The sequence below is a fragment of the Neophocaena asiaeorientalis genome, unplaced genomic scaffold (genome assembly GCF_003031525.2).
Source record: "Neophocaena asiaeorientalis asiaeorientalis breed wild unplaced genomic scaffold, Neophocaena_asiaeorientalis_V1.1 scaffold15, whole genome shotgun sequence".
NCBI lineage: Eukaryota > Metazoa > Chordata > Mammalia > Artiodactyla > Phocoenidae > Neophocaena > Neophocaena asiaeorientalis.
The window spans coordinates 13,793,478-13,817,384 of record NW_020185328.1 but is presented as its reverse complement, the minus strand read 5'-3'; positions in this window follow the sequence as shown (position 1 = coordinate 13,817,384).

Sequence of the window (23,907 nt, the reverse complement as noted above, 5' to 3'; positions counted from 1 at the left end):
TATATATATATATATATATATGCTGTACCAAAAAGAAAAAGATGATAGAACATTTGAAATCTTACTTGGGATGTCTCTAGAGGAAGTGCAAAATCAAATGGAGTTTATGGTGAAAAGTTCTTAGAGGAAGTAAGTTTTGAATAAAATTTTGAAGGAGGTGAGAGTTCTCATTTGGTAAAGAGAACTACAAAATTGATAGATTAGGAAGCCACTGTAGGAACTTGAAAAGCCTAATGGAATTAAGGGAAAAAATTACGTGGGGAAATTTTCTAATGAACTCACCTAACATAGAAACATGTAAACAGGAAATTTTGATATAGTATAAGCACAAATGTTCTAAGAATGTATTAAACATAATACACTGGTTCATTTTTTTTTTTTTTTTTTTTTTTTCACTGGTTCATTTCTGTAAATGATATCCTTGGGCCCTAGCAGGAGAGAGGCTGGCTCAGATAGTGGCTTCCTGAAGTCAAATTGTTGTACTTGCCTACACAAGCCTAGTTAATAATCTTTCAAAATCTAACCACCTGTGAGTGAGATGGTGAGGAAGTAGTAATAAATAAACTATTTTACTGCACCTCAGGGAAATACACTCATAATTTTACCCTACCTGAATCACGGGGAGGTAATTGTGATACTTTAGACATGGTTTTCTATAAAATCACAGGCTTTGTCTATATGCATTAGGTGAAGTAGAGAATCAAGTCAATCAATAATATAAAGTAAAGAATAAAACAACAAAACAAAACTCTTCCCTCAATTATCTGAATCATTAACGTGAGTTTTGTAAAGAGTAAATTTTCTAGACTAGGGGTTCTCATCTTGTTTGAAGAAAGATAAGCACGATCTGTTGACCAAACACAGCATTTTTTGCACTTATTGTTTGAATAAGTGTTATTATATTAGTTATAATATAGTGTTATATTAGTAAATCAAAATTTCATTTATAAATTTTTTTACCTCAAATATAGCACAAAGTGCTGCTTCTGTGGATACGGGAGCAGTTCTCAGAGAAGAGGTGTTGGTTAAGGTAGTTCAAAATGTTTCAAAAGGTGTTCCAGGTTTTGACTATTGTATGTGTTTTTTTTCCAAACAAAACTGAAAGTGGAATTCTTCAGCTGTTTTCTGGTGTAACACAACTCTTCTAGCTGGAAAAGTTTAGGGGTCACCGAGCTAGACAATTGCTTGGATCTGTGCTGACAGTTGCGACTTTCTAGGATCACAGGATTAAAGAGCATCTCAGCAGATTTGACATCTTTGGCTGTCTCTGTGACTGATGCTCATCACAGTGGCCAGAATCATGATGCGACTATATCCCCATCAGTCATTAAGGAAGGCTGTCATTTCACGCATAACACTACAATTTGAGGGCATATCTGAGTAGGGGAAGCAATGAAACTGCAACATGGCCAATCCCATAAATTTAGCCATTTTTCGTATATTACACGATTTAAAGTATATGGCCAGAGTGATGGATATTAATGAAGGAGATGGCTTGATTTAGATAGTTTATTGTTCACAGGTATAACTTAAATCTACTTTATTTTCTTTGTACTCAAATTAACCCTAGTTAGGACTAGGAAAATTAACTGTCAGATATAACTTAAATAAGAAGGAGAAAATGATTTCGCTTACCCTATTACAGATTTAGATTAGAACAGAATTTAAGGGGGGGGGGAAATATAAAATTTATGAAATGCAAAGAAAATGAAACTATTGAAGAAATACACTCATCATCAAATCACTAGTTCAGATGAATCATTTTGCTTAGTATAGAGAGCACAGTTAATAATGGACTGTCTCCAAAAGTGCTTCAGGTGTGGCATTGCACAGGGTAGCTCTGTTTATTTATTTAATTTTTGCAAAGTCAGATAATTTTGAGAAAAACAGTACTGCAATAAAGTATTAAAATTGCTAGATACAGCATCCCAGTTAAAAATAACTACAAATAGGAACCTATTCTTGGTAGAACAAAAAATAAACTTAAAACAAAAATGTATTTTTGTGGAATCAAGATCTCTGACATGGACAAATGGCAAAACACTTTAGTTGAAAAATAAATAGAGAGAAGTCTAGTTATAGAATTAAACTAGATTTAAAAAAAACCCCTGAGTATCATAAATGATTTTTAAACTGGTGATGATTGGAAGATTTTATTAGATTGTATACTCAACTTAGCTTAGTGTATTATTACATAATAGGAGCCACTTTCTACGTATATTTGTATCCAGCATCTAACGAGTGCAGGCACAATGTGACATACGCCTTTTTGGATGTTTAACAATCCTAACCCTCTTCTTTGAAAAATAGCCACATATCTAAAGTGGCTAGTAACTCCCATATTTGAACTAGGTGGTCCTTCTTTGTCATCACAGCAGGTTGGACTGGGGGCAGACGGAAGAGAGATACCTGCCCCAAGATGGGTGGATGTGATTCTCTCTCTAGAGAATGTGGAACTAGAGCACAATTAATTAAGTGCTGAAATAGGAAAAGGTTGCAAAGCCAGTGCAGGGCCATGTTTGGGCATGTGCATGTGGTAAAGCAGAGGAAGTGACTTGAGTGAGAGAGAGGAAGAGAGAGAGAGAGAGAGAGAGAGAGAGAGAGACACTAAGGTGCAAGAGCAAGAGAGGAAAGGGGTGAGAGCAAGAGAAAAGCAGACGCTCAGTGAAATATACAGCCCCCATGAAATGTTCTTGTTCTGCATGTCCTGGTTATGGTTCCACATGAGGTTTGACGGGAGCACCCAACCTTGGCTTCTTTGAGTTGTCCCTATAGTTTTGTTTTGTTTTGTTTTTGCGGTACACGGGCCTCTCACTGTTGTGGCCTCTCCCGTTGCGGAGCACAGGCTTCAGACGCGCAGGCTCAGCGGCCATGGCTCACGGGCCCAGCCGCTCCACGGCATGTGGGATCTTCCCAGAGCGGGGCACGAACCCGTGTCCCCCGCATCGGCAGGCGGACTCTCAACCACTGCGCCACCAGGGAAACCCTCCCTATAGTTTTTATAATGAACTTCTATTGTGCTTAAGTATTAGGCTATGAGTTAAATTTAGGTCCCGGAGAAAAGATAAAGTTCTGCAGAAGTTAGGGGGACAGCTAAATATGAGGAAGAGTCATCACATTTCTCTTTTTTTAGGTTTCTCTGTCTGGTGATTTATTAAAATGCAATACCAGCACTTATAGGCTCTTTATATGTTATGATATAATAATGAGGTAAAGTATGCTTAGTAACTTCTCTAAGTCATATGGTTTCTGAGAAGACTGGAATATGATTTCTAAACACATAATCCTCCAACAAGATTTTGCTTAGTCAAAACTTTAAGATTTTGAGACATTCAGCTAAAATTAGGCTACAAATTTCTTACTCTATAGAATGTGTTTTTGCCTAAGTAAGCATGATTTGACGCAATTTGTACTTCTGGTAGAAATAAAGAAGTTAGAACAAAAACAGTAATGAGATGCCATCTTCTGTCTCCAAAACTGAAAAAAAAATCCTGGAGTTCATGAGGGTGTAGGGAAATGGTCCATCTCATATTTTGTTGTTTGAATTATAATGGGAAGTATATCAATACTCATTCATTCAACAAACGTTTATTGAATGTATTCTAGATCTCAGACACTATTCTAGTTACTAGAATTCAGCAGTGAACAAAACAAAGATCTCCGTCCACCTACATGAAACTGACATTTTTCAAAATGTTTAAAAATACACATATCCATTTAACCTAGAAAGGAATAACTACAGCAGTAGCATTTTCTTAAGAAAAATGCATTAAGTACTCACACACATTATTTAAGTGGAAAGAAATATATATTAAAACATTAATGGTAGTTATCTCTCTATGATGGAGTTATAGATAATTTTTCTTTTATTATGTTCTCATATTTCTAAATTTTCTGTAACAAACCTGTATTAATTTGATATCTTTTGCTGCAGGCTCAAGATACATGATGTTTTACATTTTCACAGGTTTAAAATTGAGAATTATAAGCTCAGGGAGGGCAGGAACCTGTGTGTCTTGGAAACTTAGTTGAATCAATAAATGTGTCGGTGTCAAAAAGAAAATTTTCATACTTCAGACCAAGGAGTACATTGTATTGCAATTGTCACTGTGCCTGCTTGACATTAACAATACCTATAAGCTGATTAATACTTTTGTCACTTCAGTTGAGTTATTTGGGTTGAAAATGTCACATGAATTTTAAGTTAAATTTGGATCCATATGTTTTGTTTAAAATGTCCTTTGAGGGAATTCCCAGGCAGTCCAGTGGTTAGGACTCTGTGCTCTCACTGCCGAGAGCCGGGGTTCAATCCAACAGCTGTGTGGCATGGCCAAAAATAAAAATAAAATAAAGTAAAATAAAATATCCTTTGAAAAGATGAGTACAGTGTACATAAAAGAGAATTCAATTAAAGGTGGATTCCTAACAATAGCTAGAGATGGATTCTCATTCAAGCTTGAACAGTTATGTGTCCAAAGGTCCTCTATATGCATTTTTGTTTTGTTTTGTTTTGCGGTACGCGGGCCTCTCACTTCTGTGGCCTCCTCCGCCGCGGAGCACAGGCTCCGGACGCGCAGGCTCAGCAGCCATGGCTCACGGGCCCAGCCGCTCCGCGGCATGTGTGATCTTCCCAGACCGGGGCACGAAACCGTGTTCCCTGCATCGGCAGGCGGACTCTCAACCACTGAGCCACCAGGGAAGCCCTGCATGCATTTTAATTAAGGAAATAAACAAAACAATACAAAATAGAAAAACTGCAGGTAATATAATGCAAGCCATATAATGTGAATTTAAACTATCAGTCTAAAAAGTGTTAATAAAAAGTTCACGTTTTAGGGTAGGCATAGTGAACATCTGCTGTTTTTACCCCTTGGCACTTATATTTTCCACTTATGGTAAAATAGGACCTACTCCCCTCAAAACCCTTTCCTTTGGGGAACCACTCCTCAGCACATGTGATCTAAACAGGTTTGGCCCACACCCCAAATTCTAGAGTTGTGCTATTCAATATAATAGTGACTATTTAATTTTAAATCTACATTACTTAAAATAAAATAAAATTTAAAAATTAGTTCCTCAGTTGTGTCAGGAACATTTTAAGTGATTAATAGCTACACATGACTAGTGGTTACCGTACTGGACAGATTATAGGACATTTCCATCCTCACAGAAAGTTCTCTTGACTATTCCTGTGAGGTTTAGGTAGCTCAGCAAATCCCATGTGACTGGTCATGGTGATAAGACCAGGGAAGCACACATGGCCTAATCAGGTTAGTGAGAGCCAGTCCCAGGACTTTGTAAGGGTTGAGGGAGAGAAGCTATCATGACTCTATTGGAATAAAAGCGAGACCATGAGATTGGAGCTACTGCAGTTTCCACAAGGACAGCACTGCTGAGTATGGAGATTGCGTGGAAGAGAAAGTATCTACTCATTGAGAGAAACCAGATCATGGTAATGGTTTTTTGAGTCGATGAGCCAGCAGTGCCTGAAGACTATCTGCAGATTTTTAAGTTACAAAAGCCAATAATTTTTCTTTTTGCTCAAGGTAATTTGGGTCTGTTTTGTTGTTTAAATATATAACTGAAGGAGCATTGACTGAGATAAATAATCCAAGGTGAATTAACTGAAGTGCAGTGTGCTTGTCTCTTTGATGCCACCACAAAGGCTCAAAAGTGACTCCAAGGATATTAAAAAAAAGAGAGTTTGAGTCAAACTTTGATTGTAATTTGAAAACAAGCGTGACATGTAATAATATAGATAAATGCATACTATTGTCATTTAGCAAAAAGAAATTGTGTATGTAATTTTGATGTAGTTTATTTTCTAAAAAGCTGCTATCAAATCAGTGGGAGCTAGGTTCTACAATTGATAGCCTCTTTGAATCTATGAATATGATATATATTTACATTAATATATCAAACTTAGGGAGGACAACAAAATTTTTCCCATATTCACCTGCTCATACATTCTCCAGATTTGCTTTATTGATGCATAGATAATTTACGACCTTTTCTTATACTGCTTGAAGTGGCTTCTGGTTGAATTTGGTGTAGCCTACTTCCATTAATAAGTGTATATTATTAAGTAGTAGTCCTTATGAGAAAAAAATGTGTATAACTTAATTTTACCAAAATTTTGGTGTATCATTTTCAATTTTATATTTCTTTTCTCTTGTTTCTCACCTCCAATTTTATACCTACCATGAACTGCTTTGACAGCCAGCAAAGGTAGTTAAGATAATTGGAATGAATAGGTGAAGAAAATATAAAGACCCAGCATGTTAACCTTAGAGAAAGAATGCTTTAATTTTAGTGCAGGCTTTTAAAGGTTTTTTTTTTTTTTTTTAAACATCTATAATACAGCTATTAGAATCATTCTGTCCTAACTGGAGTTGAGTTCTCCACTTTCACACCGATAGCCTTAGCAGCACTTTGTTTGCATATGCTTCCATTCCATTTTCATAATAAAATATAGTTAACAAAAATGAAAATGCCAAGAAAATAGATGTGTTTCTAAAAATGACAGGGGATGGGGTGGGGGTAACTGGACGTGTTTTCTAACCCAGTCCACAAAGTCATGTTGTCTCTCATATCACATTCCTTAAAGAGACTAACCAAATAGAAGATAGCCAATTTTCAGAAAGGCTCCCTCAGGAATCAGTGGGAGATGTTCAAAAACCACTCTGAGTCAACATGCTGACAGTGACCAGGAAAAAAAAAAAAAAAAAAAAAAAAAGACAGACTCCCCTAGCATTTGAACTGTATACAAAGAACCATCACATCCCAGACTTAGGGAATGATATACGATGCACCTGGAAAAGTGCATTCGGTTAGGATAAACTCAATTCCAGAAATATGTGGAAGATTGGAGAGAGTTAAGAGAAAATTTAAAAAAAATGATGAAGTGACTGGGGAGGTGAGGTTGGGAGGGGGCTTAGGAAGAAAGATTAAAGCAACTGACAAAGTAACTTTTAAGATTTGACATGATAAGAGCCAAGAAATATTTTAAAATAGCAAATTCTATAAAGACAGAGAAATTACTTGGAATGGTAAAAGACCACAGAAAAAGAAGCAAAATTAAGAAAGCTAAAATTCTGGCTATGTATAGGGGAAAATGAACAACAACAAAAATAGTAACTTTTGGAATATCCTCTTCAGGAGCCCTAACTCATGGCAAATTTACTACTAAACACAAAGGAAGTCATGGGTGTTGGAAGATGATTGTAAAGGAGGTACATAGTGGTGGACTGCATGACTGGAGACGTTCTTTTCCACTTAGCATTTCTATTAAGTCTACTATATGAAAATCCAAATTTATGTTGAACAAGGATATATTCCTTGACAAGCAGCAAGGTTTAAAACAAACTTTTAAACAACCAATTATTACACAGTTTTCCCTGGGATCTCTGACTATTTTAGGGAAGAAAACTGTTTTTTTAATCCGCTGTTTTCCAAAAACAATTCAATTAAAAATAATAAAAAATCTGAAATCCTACCCCCAAGGGTTAATAACTACAGAGGTGTCCAACAGATATTCAATCACAAAAATTTAAATGCTCTTTTCATTAAGCCTCGTGTCTTTTAACATAGCTAAACCAAGATAATTGTTTTGGGGCTAATTTCTGAGGCTATTTAATAACACCTCCTGCTAGACTTCTCATGTAAACTCAGCAAGAGGAAGCATCCAGAGTAATAAAAAAATACTTGTGCTCATTTTACAGCTCAAATTCATACTTTATAAAAGAGATCCTGCTGTTTGAGTTTGACAACTGCCATACCAACTGCACTGGGGAAGATTGGATTAGGAGGCAAAGCTGACTATGCAGTAAAGTCCCCACTCTCTAGCAGGATTTTTATGTAAATTCCATTACAGTTCATACTTTTGCCGGTAATGAAATGGATACAAAACACTTCAAGGTTTCTAAGTCAGCAAAATAATGAACAGGATAGCCTGTAAACCGCTTTAATACATTTTTGACATTTGGTCACTCATAAAAATGGGCTTTGTATTTCTTCTTTCACATGGGTTTTCCTTTTTAATGCTACATTCTAACAACTCATAGCTCTACTGGTTATTGCTAATGTATTAACATGGACTACAAAGAGTTCATAACTTTAAATTTCAGTAAGAGGCAAATTTTGCATTATGTTTCCTTAAGAAACTGTGGACAATTTTTTTTTCTCCAAAAATGGCATTCCTTCAGATTGGAAAAAAAAGCACACATACTTTATAGACTAATGGCAGTGCCAGAGGGATATGCTTTTGTTATTAACTAATCATAAAATTTTAAATATATAGATTGATCTATAATTATTCTTTTATATAATTTGTGATGACATGCATGGGTAAAAGTGTGTTTGCAAAAGACTAGCCTCTAGAGAAAATGTGTTTTTTGATTTCCAAATGGATCTTAGCAAGAGTCAATGACTATAACAGAAACAGTCAAGAAAAATATTATGTAGCACAATGTATAAAATGTATTCTTTACCTTCTGCTATTGTCATTTTAGTTCCATATACTGTATTGCACTTGAAGGTGAAATTCCTATTAGTGTCAATGGAGAATCCAGGCATGGGGTAAAGGAAACCCAAGACTTTGGCAACAATGACACAATTCTCCAAGTGAAGCAAGAATGTGAACAAAGTATGCATTTCACATTTAAAGTATTCTGGTGATCCATTATCCCATTAGTATAGTTGAACTTTTCAGGAAAGTATGCTCATCTTTATTTTGGGATGACTAATACACATGCAATATTCCCTTTGGTATATTTAATAATTTCAGTCAAAATAGGAAGCCTATTGACATTTTACCTCATTGCCAAATCAGACAAGATTAGTTATATGAACTGAGTCTCACTGATAGATGAATTTTGATAGTGAAATGTCAAAACATGATGCATGACCTTTGACTTGTACTTGGACTTTTGGGAGCCATGCAGTGCCTCTCTCCAAAGGAGAAAAGTCTGGCCTTAGGTTCCTGTGGACCTATGCAGAAAATCATATACTACTGGTTCATGACTTATGTTCTAGAATGCTGCATTCTCATGGAGCTCTCAAATGCACTCAAGTGTTCCAGAAGCAAATACTCTAGGACTTTGTTTTGGGAAGTACTGATAACTTAGAGAAACAGCCAGAAGAAAAGTGGAGACAATGTGACCAACCAATGCCAAATAGAGGCAAAAACCTCACATGCACTAATAACAATATTGAGTGTTACTCAAGTTTGTACTGATTGCTTTACATGCATTATCCTATATAAGCTTCAGGACAACCTATGACGTAGGTCTAATATTGTCCCCATTTTACAGATGAGAAGACTGAGAATCAGAAACATTTAGCACTGTTTTTCTGATGATCAAATGCTATGTAGTAGAGTTAGATTTGAATCTATGTCCAGCATTCTCAACGACTTCAAATATTCCCCTTCCCCAAAAAAGTTTACTTGCTTAATAGGATGAAGAAAGAGAATGCATCTGTATCTTACAAAATAAATGTAACTAAGACTTGATAACATTAAAAAACAAAACAAAACAAACCCCCCCCAGATATCTCCCATTCCTTCAGTCTATCACAATGACCACCACCACCAAAAGCAACAACAAAGAAAACATAATTTACCTTTTATACATACATTTTGGGATAAACATTGACACTTTTATTGAGATATAATTGACATATAACATTATAATAGCTTCAGGTGCACAACACAGTGATTTGATATTTGTATATAACGTGAAATAATCACAATAAGTCTAGTTAACATCTGTCACCATACACATAGTTATGGAATTTTATTTCTTGTGATGAGAAGTTTCAAGATTGACTCTCTTAGCAACTTTCAAGTATAGTATTATTAATTATAGTCACCATGCTGTACGTTACATTTCTATAACATTTATTTTAGAACTGGAAGTTTGTACCTTTTGACCCCTTTCAGTGATTTTGTCCACCTTCACTCCCTTACATTGACTTTTTGTGGTTTTATTCTTATGTGTGCCTTTTGATGGTTTTTAACCTAATTTAATCTAGGTCTTAGATTCTGATTTTGTTGTTGTTGGTGATAGTGTGCATGTTTTTGTCCGACCTAGATAAATCACAGCGGTTATACTGCTTTAATTTCCCTCTAAGAGATTTTTCTTTAAAAATGCTAATCACCTAGGAAAGAGAAGATAGAGATTCCTCAGTTTGTTATTCCTCAATTTGTTATTCCTCAGAAAGAGTCCTATATGATTCTAATAGTAACAAAATGTAGTTTCTAGGAATATAATTGTATTTTCAGTGATGACGACATTAGCCAATGAATGTGCACACACTCATGTTAGACCCTGTGCTAGATGCTTTGGGTACAGGGACCCATTCGGCACTCACAACAATACTGTGGAGTAGGTATTATTGCAATCATTTCTACAGATAACAAAATGGAGCTCAAATAATCTAAAGAAAATAAGTTAAGGAAACTGCTGAGGGTTATGCAAAGTCTATAGCAGAACAGACCCAACACAGATCTTTCTGTTTTCAGAGACCTTGGTCTTCCCTTTACCACACTGTCTGCCATATTCAGAAACATGAACTATTTAAAGCTACGTTGTTTAAGGCTAGAAATAAACTTTTAAGATCTGACAAAGTATGTTAGAGACAAGAAATAAAGTTCACTAGTGTAAGATACAATAGCATATATGCCTCTCTTTCTTCCCTTCTTACCACTTACATCTTTCTTCTCTCTGCTCTCATCCCTTTTTGTATGAGGTGATATTATTTATTTCAGTACCTTGAGCAATTATGATGTTGTGGAGCTTTGGATGTCCTGGCAGTGGTTGCCATAAGTGAAGGGAAGAAACACATAATCCTTAACTTTAGAACTGACAAGCCTAAGGATGCCTGTGGGAACAGGATGCCTTCCCTTCCTTGATCTGGTTGGGCCTCAAAATCTCAACTATTAATTGTGATACTAACGTGCACAGTGGACCTAAGAACTCTGCTTCCTTTGACTTCTGTTCCTCATTATGTTCTGTGTCCTCGGTCTCATGAAGAGACAATGAAACAGAAAGCAGGCGGGGATAAAAGATATCTCCCCCAGCATTTGGCAATTTGACATGTATGCAGATCTACATTTGTCTCTGTCTCATCCTTTTGAAGGTAAGCTTGTGGGGAGTACCATGCATGTCATGCTGCATTAAGTGCTCAGCACACTCTCACTCAACGCTTAACATAGTAACTCTCATATTCTTTCGAGAGAAAAAAATTCTTCTTTTCTTATGTTCAGCCAACTGAAAAGATTCATAAAGATGGTTTAAGAAAACTGAAAGGTGACTTGAAGCACAAAAATGTACGAGATACACACGCACACAGAGCAAAATGTCATAGTGGTAAAATGTACTATTTGAGTTGTTGCTCTTTCTCTTGTTTAGACCTAATGTCTGGATAAAATGTTTGTTCACTGCTGGTACATATTGTATCACTCAAGAATATATGTACTATGTGTTTTTATAATTAAAAAAAAGAAAAATTCATCTGTTTGTGAATAAATCTGTACTTTTGAGTGGCCTGTTTGGTAGAAAGTTTATAGTACTTATTTTATTAACAAAAAAAGAAAGATTTTACTATAACAGCTTCCTCTAGAAAATAAATCTGGATATGAACAGGAGCAGCTAAAGCAAGAAGCAGTAAAACCCCCAAATAATATTACAAACATCTTAAGTCACTTAACTTTATATAAATCTACTGAGGAGAAAGGAAATGAGAGCAGAAAAAAATGACTGAACAAAGCAGGTTAAAAACTGGGAGGAGAGAACCCTTGCATCAAAGAAAAAGAAACAAAAGAAATTATAAGCTATTCTTCTTTTACTGGAAAGACACTAAGACTTGCACCTACGATACATTGGAGTAGAAGCAACTATAAAAGAAAAAAAACATGCCCAAACCTGTACTTGGATCAAGGGGGAGTAGATGCCTGCTACAATTATATAAAACCATCTCAATTATTGTTACAGGATTATTTATGAAATAGGGAAATACTCAAGTATGCAACACACTACTCAGAATTTTCTCCATTCAATCAGTAAGTTATACCATTCAGAACACAGCAAGCGCCACATTCATTAACTTCTAATACTGAATTCAAGTTTTCTAAACCTTCTTTCTCCTCTTCAGAGTTTTATCCCTGACTTCTGTTCCATTGTGTATAAAAATGTATTAAAAAGATGCATATTTTTTACTCTACTGTTTTCTTTGTTTTTTCTTTTTTTTTGCGGTACGCGGGCCTCTCACTGTTGTGGCCTCTCCCGTGGCGGAGCACAGGCTCTGGACGCGCAGGCTCAGCGGCCATGGCTCACGGGCCCAGCCGCTCCGCGGCATGTGGGATCCTCCCGGACCGGGGCAAGAACCCGTGTCCCCTGCATCGGCAGGCGGACCCTCAACCACTGTGCCACCAGGGAAGCCGTACTGTTTTCTTACACATCACTAAGTAAAAAATATTTCCCAGATATTAAATATACACAAAGGTGCTTTTCCTGTAAATTATAAAAATTGCTTAAGGTAAAATGATCAGTAAATATTTTTAAACAAAGATATTTAAATGCAGTTATTTTTAGGAAAGTTTGATACCATATAGCCCCAATCTTTGTCTAATAATAAGGTAACTATTTACTTCTTGTTGTCTGGGGCAATCCCAATTTATGTCTCTTGCTCTAGCACAATTAATAACAGTATCCCTGTTTCTCTCAAAGGTATTCAAGTGTATACAAAAAATATATAGTGACTTCTACCTAATATCAAGGCAGCCTGGCATGGAAAGACATGAAGCTTTTGAGACAAGCCCATAGTGGGTCTGTGCATATTTCCATCATTTACTTACTATGTAAACTTGGGCAATTACTTGTTCACTCTGAGACCAGTTTTGTGGTCGGCAGCATATGGATAATAATAGCTCATAGACTTGTTGGCATAACATGAATACAATAGTATTGTCTGTGTACATACACGAATGAGGATAATAAGATCACCTTATAAGATTGTTGTGCAGTTTACTTAAGATGATGAATTCATACGTAGCGCTTAGCACATGGTAGATACGTAAAAAATACAGTTTTCAACATACTCATTCTCATAATCATCATTATCATCTGCCATTAGTGGCTGTTTATAAATAGTAGAGTTAATTGCTTCTCTCCTTCTAACCTCATCTTTTCTGGTACTCACTGATGTCACATCTGTGGAAGATGTTTGGAAATTTGACTTGTACTTATAGCAATCAGGAATATGAGCATTTTACTAGAATGTTTAGACTGAGACTGCTTTGAACACTACCTGGACAGCATTTGGTCTAGTTACTGGAAAAAACACATTGTTTTGTTTGCTATAAGAATGAATGTTGCAGGGCTTCCCAGGTGGTGCAGTGGTTGGGAATCTGCCTGCCAATGCAGGGGACACGGGCTCAATCCCTGGTCCGGGAAGATCCCACATGCCATGGAGCAACTAAGCCCATGAGCCACAACTATTGAGCCTGTGCTCTAGAGCCCGTGAGCCACAACTACTGAGCCTGTGTGCCACAACTACTGAAGCCCGCACGCCTAGACCCCACGCTCCACAAAGAGAGAAGCCACCACAATGAGAAGTCCGCACACCGCAACAAAGAGTAGCCCCCGCTCACCACAACTAGAGAAAGCCCACGCACAGCAATGAAGGCCCAACGCAGCCAAAAGTAAATAAATTTATTTAAAAAAAAAAAAGAATGAATGTCTCAGAGTGTATCCTAAAAGTCCCCTCAATGCAGAAGAGTAGGAATTCTGACTCTTGGACAATCTGGGAAAATCCCAGATTCTCCACTTGGGGAAATTTCTTTGAAGTCTCCATCTGATTCTTAAAAAATCAAGCAGCTTCCATTTAAATTTCATTATATATTTGTTTTTGTTTTGAATTTTTAAGTATCGTAAGAATCTTTAATCAAGGTAAATCTGTGTTCTTGTGAAATGTACAGTATGTGCTCTGGGGCTTCTCTTCCTTCTGACCCACCTCTGCCTGTTCCCAGGTTACATATACCCCACTTTGAGAAAGAGCAGAGACTTCCCAGTTAAATACAGCTGGCTTAGAAGCCAGTTCTGTACTTTGTGGTCTTTGCCATATTACTTAATTTCTCTGAACCTCGGTGTCCTGGTCTTAAAAATTGGGTTACTATAAAATACCCATCAAATTGTTTGATAATTAATGTGATAATGTCTGTAAGGCCACTAAGTCGCATATTAGGAGTTCAATCCATGTCAGTTATTTTACATCCTTTTAGTGTTATTTAAAATGTTTAGTGATATCTAGCCATGTCACATTGATGAGGACTGATGTGAATTTATTTCTATTGGGACACAGAGCCCAAAAGCACATAAAATAGATGACATCTGGCTTATCACATAAAAATGTCTGTGCAATCCAACATGGAATCTCATGCAACTATCCAGGTTCTCTCTTTCAAATTCCCATAGTAACTCAACCTTGAGTGGTAAAAGCTTATTAATGACCTTACTTGACTAGACATACATGTTTTTTGGAATCCAATTGCCAACCATATGGTTGAGATCTTTTTAGACTTTAGAAAGAGCATTAATAAAATGAAAACAGAAATAACATTCCAAGGCACAGGATTCAATCAGCCAAAGACTTCATTCTTGGGCTTCCCTGGTGGTGCAGTGATTGAGAGTCCGCCTGCCAATGCAGGGCATGCGGGTTCGTGCCCCAGTCCGGGAAGATCCCACATGCCGCGGAGCGGCTGGGCCCGTGAGCCATGAGCCATGAGCCTGCGCGTCCGGAGCCTGTGCTCCGCAACGGGAGAGGCCAAAACAGTGAGAGGCCCGTGCACCGCAAAAAAAAAAAAAAAAGACTTCATTCTTTACTTAGCTGACACTTTGGTGTCTTTCAGAGTCCCACTCAGACATATCCTCTTTTGGGAAATGTTTCTAAAAGACCCTGTGCTTTCCTCTATCACTGTACTTATTACAGACCACAGACAATTCATGTTCATTTATCTATCTGCTCCCTTAACCTTTAAATCTTTAGAGGTTGTTGCTATTTTTAGTTGAATAAATAAATATTTAAATATTTTTTTCATTTTAATTCGAATGTGATAAGTATTGAGAGAGATAACTCACATAAACAAAAACTTTTGAGGATCTTCAATAATATCTGAAAGTAGAACAGGGTCCTGAGACCAAGTAGTTTAAGAACCACTGCTCTAGAGTATAACACCACTCAGCTTTGTATCCAGAGTGCCTGTTATTAATAGATGGGTTGGTGATGAGTAACTGAATACTGCATATAGTGCCAGAAGCATCTTACACTATAATAGAAAATATCTTGATATGTAATATGTGAGGAATCAATTAAAATGCAATTTAATTTTTTCCTTATCATTATTTCTTGCTTCATAATGCCTATCGCCAAATGTGAGGTAAGGAAAGGAACTGGTCATAATTAATCACATAATTAAATCACTCAAGAAGCATCTATTTGGAAAACACTATTTGCCAGGTACTGGCTTAGGTATTGGTGGTGAGGAGGGAGACAGAGAAATAGGTTATTTCTCTTAAAGTCCATTCTCTGACAGCTAAATCAAAGAATTTACTTGGTTGATTATCGAGTTATGGATTTTACAAAAATTTGTTTGGGACAAGATAATTTTAACATCTTTTGAAGGTTTTTTACAAATATTGGTTGACTTTTTTTTTTTTTTTGTGGTACGCGGGCCTCTCACCATTGTGGTCTCTCCCGTTGCGGAGCACAGGCTCCGGACGCGCAGGCTCAGCGGCCATGGCTCACGGGCCTAGCCGTTCCGCAGCATGTGGGATCTTCCCGGACCAGGGCACGAACCCGTGTCCCCTGCATCGGCAGCCGGACTCTCAACCACTGCGCCACCAGGGGAGTCCAGAATAGAAAATATTGATGCATCTCACTATTGATAGCATCTTAGAGTCAATAAAATATAATAGCCCAGAAAAACTAAATAAAACTTGATTCTAGGGGGTGGGCTTCCCTGTTGGCGTAGTGGTTAAGAATCTGCCTGCCAATGCGGGGAATACGGGTTCGAGCCCTGGTCCGGGAAGATCCCACATGCCCCGGAGGAACTAAGCCCGTGCGCCACAACTACTGAGCCTACGTGCCGCAACTACTGAAGCTCTCGCCCCTAGAGCCAGTGCTCTGCAACAAGAGAAGTCACCACGGTGAGAAGTCCGCGTTCGCTGCAACTAGAGAAAAGCCCGTGCGCAGCAACAACGACCAAAAAATGCGGCCAAAAATAAAATAAATAAATTAAAACAAAACAAAACAACTTGATTATATAGTTATATGGTGACATCATATTCAGGATAGTGGTCTCTAAGGCCTTGAATCTCCCCTATTTCCCTCTTCCATCTCCTTGGAAAGTAGTGGACTCATCTAATGAGCAAATAAGCTGGTTTGCTTCAAGGCAAGGTAAGCAAATTTGAATGACACTATTTGATCCCTGTTAACTTTAGAGTTTGGTATAAAGTCTGCGCAAGGGGAAAAAATCCAGCCCACAGCCCAAAGGGAAAAAATCCAGATGTTTAGTTAATTTATAAATAAGATTTGGTCACAAGACAGAGATTTCTGAGTGTATCCTAATTTTTATGTTTCAAAATATTAAACGTTTCCTCAGCTTACCCTTGAGTATATATACTTTTAAATGGAAATAGCAGCATGTGTGATTTTTTTTTTTTTTTGCATTACCTCTCTTTTCTGAAGTGCCAAGGAAAGTAAATGTGTGCAAAAACATTTATGCCCACATCACTATCTGTACAGTGGTTAAACAATCAAAAGCACTTCTGCAGATACACATATGAAAATTAAGAGCATTCCCACTTCCTCAGTCAAGACAGTCATGCTCTTCTGGCTGCGCATATGCATAGTGGAAACAAAATTGCTTTAAATAATCAAAATACACAAAGGCACATTTTTCTGAGTGATTGGAAATAACCCTGACAAATGCTCACTTTTGGCAAGTTATGAGCTAGCCAAGTTACTTTTGCATAAACATAATGAAAAACATTTTTAAAAAATTTAGTAAGCATATAAAGCAAGGTATTCTCTTGAAAATGAATTTCTTTGACAGATAAATCAACAACCACGCAGGGCAAGTTTCTGAAGGTGCCTCCCTGAGTATTTGAGAGAGAGGGGTGGGAGAGAGAGAGAGAGAGAGCGCCTGTGCGCGTTTGTGTATCCAGATACATATTTCGACGAATAAAAATTGTGTAGAGTTATAAAAGAGGCAGAGATATTCTTCCAACTAAAAATAAATGTAGAAAAATCTTAGACACATCAAATAGCTACTTGTATTTTTAAAAGAAGAACACAAACTATGTGCAATCGAATGCTATGTTAATACGGTACACAAATAATTTATATTCCCCAGACATAACTCTTTGGTAACACAGAGATTACCTATTAGGTAAACACATAATTATATTTTCTTCCAACAATCTAGATACTGCACCTCAGTGGCACACTTAAACAGGCATCAGTATGTAGTTGGAGAGGATTTGTGGGTGGCTCATTTTAAAAAAAGTATTTGAATAGGGCGAAAACTAATTTTCTATTCACAGGTAGTATGGCACTATTTTTTATCAGATTGCTTTGGGTAGGTCCGGAGCACTGAGCACTACAACATGTGGCTACATCAAAACAAAAGCCAAAGGAAGATGTACATTCATTTAGGATTTCCTAGATTGGCCTATTCCTTAAGCTAAGCATAATACGGTAGGGAGGCTGACTTTACTGAATTTGCTGCATGGATGACAAAGCTCTTCTGAGAATTCTGTAGCCTTTAGAAATTGCCAGTCACTGAAGAACACACCCTTACATGAAAGAAATATTATCAAGGCCTTTTCAAATGTGCTTGCCACATAAGATAGAACATTTTCACATACATCCGTGAAGGTAAACTGTGATCAAAAAGATGAAATAGGCCAAGGACAGTGGGTGGAGTGAAGGTGACTTTCTTAGGGGGAAATTCTTTTAATTCCTAAGTATGAATTGTAGGAAGAGCCTAATTGTCCTTTACAACCTTAGTCATCTTTGAACATCATCAACTTTTCTCCATTAACTGCCACCCACCTTCACTTGACAACGCGAAGTAAGAGCTTGAGAGAAACCAGAATTACAACAGGTCTCTAGTTGGGTAAAATGGTGTAGAAAACCAGGTTAAACTGGTGCTACTTGCCTCACTCTTGAAGTAGGCATTCTTCCTTATCTTCTCTTCTAATTTAAGGGTAAACTCCTAGAAAGCTTAATGCTTTGCTTTGTTCCAATATTCAAATACGCTGGAGATATTTGGTAAGAACTTATCACCTAGTAATATGATTTCTGTTCCCATCATTTTAATGAAACCTCTCTCCTGAAGGTCATCAATGACTAATTAATTGTGACACCCAACATTCTCATAGTTCATCTCTCTTGTCTGTGTCTCTTGCTTGTCTCCTGACCAGCCCTTCTTCCAGAAACTCTCCACCCTTCCTCTCTGTGGACATCCCCAGTTTTCTTTTTAACTGTGTGACTACAACTTTTGTCTCCTTCCTCTTCACACTTTTCATATATGTGATTTAAAAGTTTGTTCCTCAGCCCTCTTCTCTCCTTGTTCTCTCTCTTCCTTGACAAGCTCATCTACTCTTTCCTGCAGATGACCCTCACAGCTCTCTCGGGCCCTGTCATCTCAGAGTGCCGGGTACAGGTTTCCACCTGCGCTCTTCTTTTCCGCAACGATAGGCTCTGGCACCACGAAAAACTCATTACGTTCCAAGTGAATTCAGTGTCTTTTCTCTCACATTTCCGACTTCTCCTAATGCTTCCTATTTGCTTAATGTCATCACCAGGGTTTGAAGTCTCAAAGTCAAATACGACAACTTTCCTGTTTCCACAATAATTTGCAAAACCCTGTCAATATTTCCTCTGAGATATCGCTGCCATTTATATCCTCTTTTCCATGCCCTCTCTTCTATACACTATGCCAATAGTTTCCTCAGTGCTCTTCAGACTTTTCTGCATCCAAACCACTTTATATATTTGCTGCCAGAAAAATCTAAGACACAGTTTTCTCATGTTTATGTGCATTTCCATACCTAAATTCATTTGCTTCAGGCATTTGCTTTGGCAGTATTTTTCTTTTCCTACAGAAGAAATATCTCTTCTTGGTGCCTCTATGTCATCAAGTATTCTAGTCAAACAGGTTTGTGTTCCCATTTAAAAGTGAGCTCCATAAGTAAAGTGTCTTGCAAGTTTATCCTCAAATCCCCTACATACACTGCAGTGACTGACATAAAGTAGACTCTCAAGAAATCTTTGATTTAAGTTGGCTTGAGTATTATTCCTTTGTTTAAAAACTTTCCACATTCCCTATTTTTTACATGCTACAAACTCTTTTACCCGGTAAACAGGATCTTTAGATTTGGGATCTGGTAAACATTGGGAGGAGGATAAGCGAGACCCAAACAAAAAAGGAAACTGAGAGGGCTTCCCTGGTGGCACAGTGGTTAAGAATCCGCCTGCCAATGCAGGGGGCACAGGTTCGAGCCCTGGTCCGGGAAGATCCCACATGCCGTGGAGCAACAAAGCCCAGGTGCCACAACTACTGAAGCCCGTGCTCCACAGCTACTGAAGCCCGTGAGCCTAAAGCCCGTGCTCCACAACAAGAGAAGCCACCGCACTGAGAAGCCCGTGCACCGCAACAAAGAGTAGCCCCTGCTGGCAGCAACTAGAGAAAGCCCACGACAGCAACGAAGACCTAACGCAGCCAAAAATAAATAAGATGAAATAAATAAATTTAAAATATAATAAAAATAAAAAAAACATTAAAAAAAAGGAAACTGAGAGAAGCAACTGGAAGCAAGTGGTAGAGTGGAAGCATTCTGAGACAATCTTTGTATTGTCCTTTTGCCTACTGAATGTCACCTGCTCCTTGGGATCCCTGACATACTACAACCGCTGATCTCTCTAGGAATCTCAGAATGCACAGTGCCCCTGTTATACCACACTCGGGCCTGCTGCTTCCAGGCATTGCCCTGTGTCTACTGGTGGCCACTCAGTGACTGATGTGGTCCTGACTTCTGGTAGGAAAACTGAAATAGCCAGCTAAGCCCAAGAATACACCCGTCCTAAAATGCTAATGGTAATTCCAGACATATTAAGCAGAGACGTAGACCTTTGGGACCTTCTCTTTCTTTGCCAAGTGATACATGGGAACTATGCTTATTTATTTATTTATTATAAATGTATTTATTTCATTTTTGGCTGTGTTGGGTCTTCTTTGCTGCACGTGGGCTTTCTCTAATTGCGGCAAACAAGGGCTAATCTTCGTTGCATTGTGCAGGCTTCTCGTTGTGGTGGCTTCTCTTGTTGCAGAGCATAGGCTCTAGAGCGCAGGCTCAGTAGTTGTGGCGCCTGGGCTTAGTTGCTCCGCGGCATGTGGGATCTTCCCGGACCAGGGCTCGAACCCATGTCCCCTGCATTGGCAGGTGGATTTTTAACCACTGCGCCACCAGGGAAGCCCGGGAACTGTATTTAACACTGGTTTTCAGGCAATGCTGCCCAGGTTTTGGTGCCTAATACAGGGAGTATGAGCTAACAGGAATCTGGGTTATGTAGGGGGAAAGTGCTGTGATAAAGGGAAACCTAGGCAGCTCCATACAGCTTTCTCCACTGTTGAATAAATACATTTACAAGGCCATAGGTGAGCAGAAGGAAGGAGAAGCCCAGAGGGATAGTTTTCCCCAAAGACTAAGCTCTTTTGTGCATTGTCTCCTTTACTTCAATGTGCCGATGTCTTCCCCACAGTTCCTTTCTCAGTGGAGAATGGAAGAGCGCTAAACTATAAACAACTACTTTAGGTGTACTGATATTGAAGAATGTAAAGTTATAGATTGTTTCTCAATTACAAGTCGAGTGCCATTACTCACTTTACCTTGACACAAGTTAGTGTCAAAGTGAAGCTTTTACAATGACAATTTTCCATTTCTCCATTGTCCCACATTTCTTTACCTAATATTGTAAATTATTTTTGCTCCACTGTTTTTTTTTTAGTAAGAAAATAAAGTCATTTTTATCTCCATGTCATATCCACCCTTTCCTATACCCTCCCAGGGAATGATTTCACCAACAACCTCACTAGAATTGAGGGCATCCAACATATACTCTCATAACTTTCCTCACATCTCCCTCGGATTTTCTCTGCCACCAGCCCCTTTTCCTCTCCTTTCTTGGAGTAATATTTTTTAAATCTCTAAATCTAACACAGCTACCTGTACTCTTCCCAACTACTGCCCCATTAAGGACACATTTCCGCTTAAACCCCCAATTACTCAGCCTCACTAGTTTTTTTCTTTCCTACAAACATGGTTAAATCTCCACTTTTGCTTCACTTCTTCCCCTTCACTTTACAAATAGAGATTCCACACATTTCCTATTTCCAATTATTCATACTTTCATTTTTCTCACGCCCTTGAAATATGTATCCAGCACCCACAAATCTGTGGAAACAGTTCCTGTTGACCATATCCTTGCTGAATCAGTAGCTGCTGTCAGCTGGTCTATAAGTCTCTGTAACAGTCAGCACAGCTGACCATTCTGAATCAGCGGTGGTGTGTTGTGCTTCCAGACTGGGTTACAAACTTTCTTCATGTCTGTGGCTAGAGCTTCCGCAGGATTCCTGAACACTTTCTCTCTCCAGATGAAATCCTCTTCTTTCCTCTCTACACATTTATTCTCCTTCCTTCCTATCCTGGAACTGTTTCATGAAATTATTTGCATCATCCATGAAAATAGGTCATTTCATATATCACCACATCCTCACACTAGAAGTTTCCTATAGACAAAATCTTCTAAGACTTTTTGCTCTCCTGCCACAGTTACTAATATAACCACATACCAAATATTTTTAAATATTTTGGTCTCAGGCAAGTGGAATTTTCTTAATACACACATATTTTGTGAATTTATTTTTGGTTTATTTTTGTTTGTGCTTTCTGATCATGGGTATCTGACCATGACAGAACCAAGAGGAAAAGTTGTTTAAGCTCAGGGTACTTGGAACTCATAGCTCCTGAAAACCACTGTTTTCACATTACTGTGTTTTACATCATGAAGATACCCTTGAGTTCTTTCACTATCCTGGATTTTCTCCTTTCTTCTTGCATATTTTTAATATATATGGTGAGAGAGTTAAGACCACTCTGAAAGTGAAATGGGAGCCTAGGTGGTGTGTATGAATGTTTTTACTGTCACTTTCCCCTTTGTACATAGACATATCCCATATCAGTAGGAAGTTATGGCAGTGGAACACTTGAACAGACATCTAAAGAAGGAAAGTTCATGCTCTCTAGTCGGTGTTTCTGAACTGACTGAGAATACTTAGGTAGATAACTGCTTACTTTTGGTCAGACCAAATGGCGTCAAATATCTGTCTTATCATCTACATGATGTGTCCAGCTTTTCTCCTTGAGAAATTATAGATTTAGGCTTTCAATTGACAGCCTTCCTCTTCAATCTATTCTTTTCTTTTTTTTTTCATGTTTTTTACATCTTTATTGGAGTATAACTGCTTTACAATTGTGTGTCAGTTTCTGCTTTATAACAAAGTGATTCAGTTATACATATACATATGTTCCCATATATCCTCCCTCTTGCGTCTCCCTCCCTCCCACCCTCCCTATCCCACCCCTCTAAGTGGTCACAAAGCACCGAGCTGATCTTCCTGTGCTATTTGGCTGCTTCCCACTAGGTATCTATTTTACATTTGGTAGTGTACATATGTCCATGCCACTCTCTCACTTTGTCATAGCTTACCCTTGCCCCTCCCCATATCCTCAAGTCCATTCTCTAGTAGGTCTGTGTTTTTTATTCCTGTCTTACCCCTAGGTTTCCATGACTTTTTTTTCTTTTCTTAAATTCCATATATATGTTAGCATATGGTATTTGTCTTTCTCTTTCTGACTTACTTCACTCTTTTCCAAGATTTTGGATCATCTTTACTATCATTATTCTGAATTCTTTTTCAGGTAGACTGCCTATTTCCTCTTCATTTGTTAGGTCTGGTGGGTTTTTATCTTGCTCCTTCGTCTGCTGTGTGTTTTCCTGTCTTGTCATTTTGCTTATCTTACTGTGTTTGGGGTCTCCTTTTTGCAGGCTGCAGGTTCGTAGTGCCCGTTGTTTTTGGTGTCTGTCCCAAGTGGCTGAAGTTGGTTCGGTGGGTTGTGTAGGCTTCCTGGTGGAGGGGACTAGTGCCTGTGTTCTGGTGGATGAGGCTGGATCTTGTCTTTCTGGTGGGCAGGTCCACGTCTGTTGGTGTGTTTTGGAGTGTCTGTGGACTTATTATGATTTTAGGCAGGCTCTCTGCTAATGGGTGGGAGTGTGTTCCTCTCTTGATAGTTGTTTGGCATAGGGTGTCCAGCACTGTAGCTTACTGGTCATTGAGTGAAGCTGGGTGCTGGTGTTGAGATGGAGATCTCTGGGAGATTTTCGCTGTTTGATATTATGTGGAGCTGGGAGGTCTCTTGTGGACCAGTGTCCTGAAGTTGGCTCTCCCACCTCAGAGGCACAGCACTGACTCCTGGCTGCAGCACCAAGAGCCTTTCATTCACGTGGCTCAGAATAAAAGAGAGAAAAAGTAGAAAGTAAGGAAGAAAGAAAGAAAGAGGATAAAATAAAATAAAGATAAAATAAAGTTATTAAAATAAAAATTATTAAGAAAAAAAATTTAAGAAAAGAACAAGCAAACAAAAAAAAAAAGGACATATAGAACCCTAGGACAAATGGTGAAAGCAAAGCTATACAGACAAAATCTCACACAGACTCATACACATACACACTCACAAAAAGAGGAAAAGGGGAAAAAATTCATAAATCTTGCTCTCAAAGTCC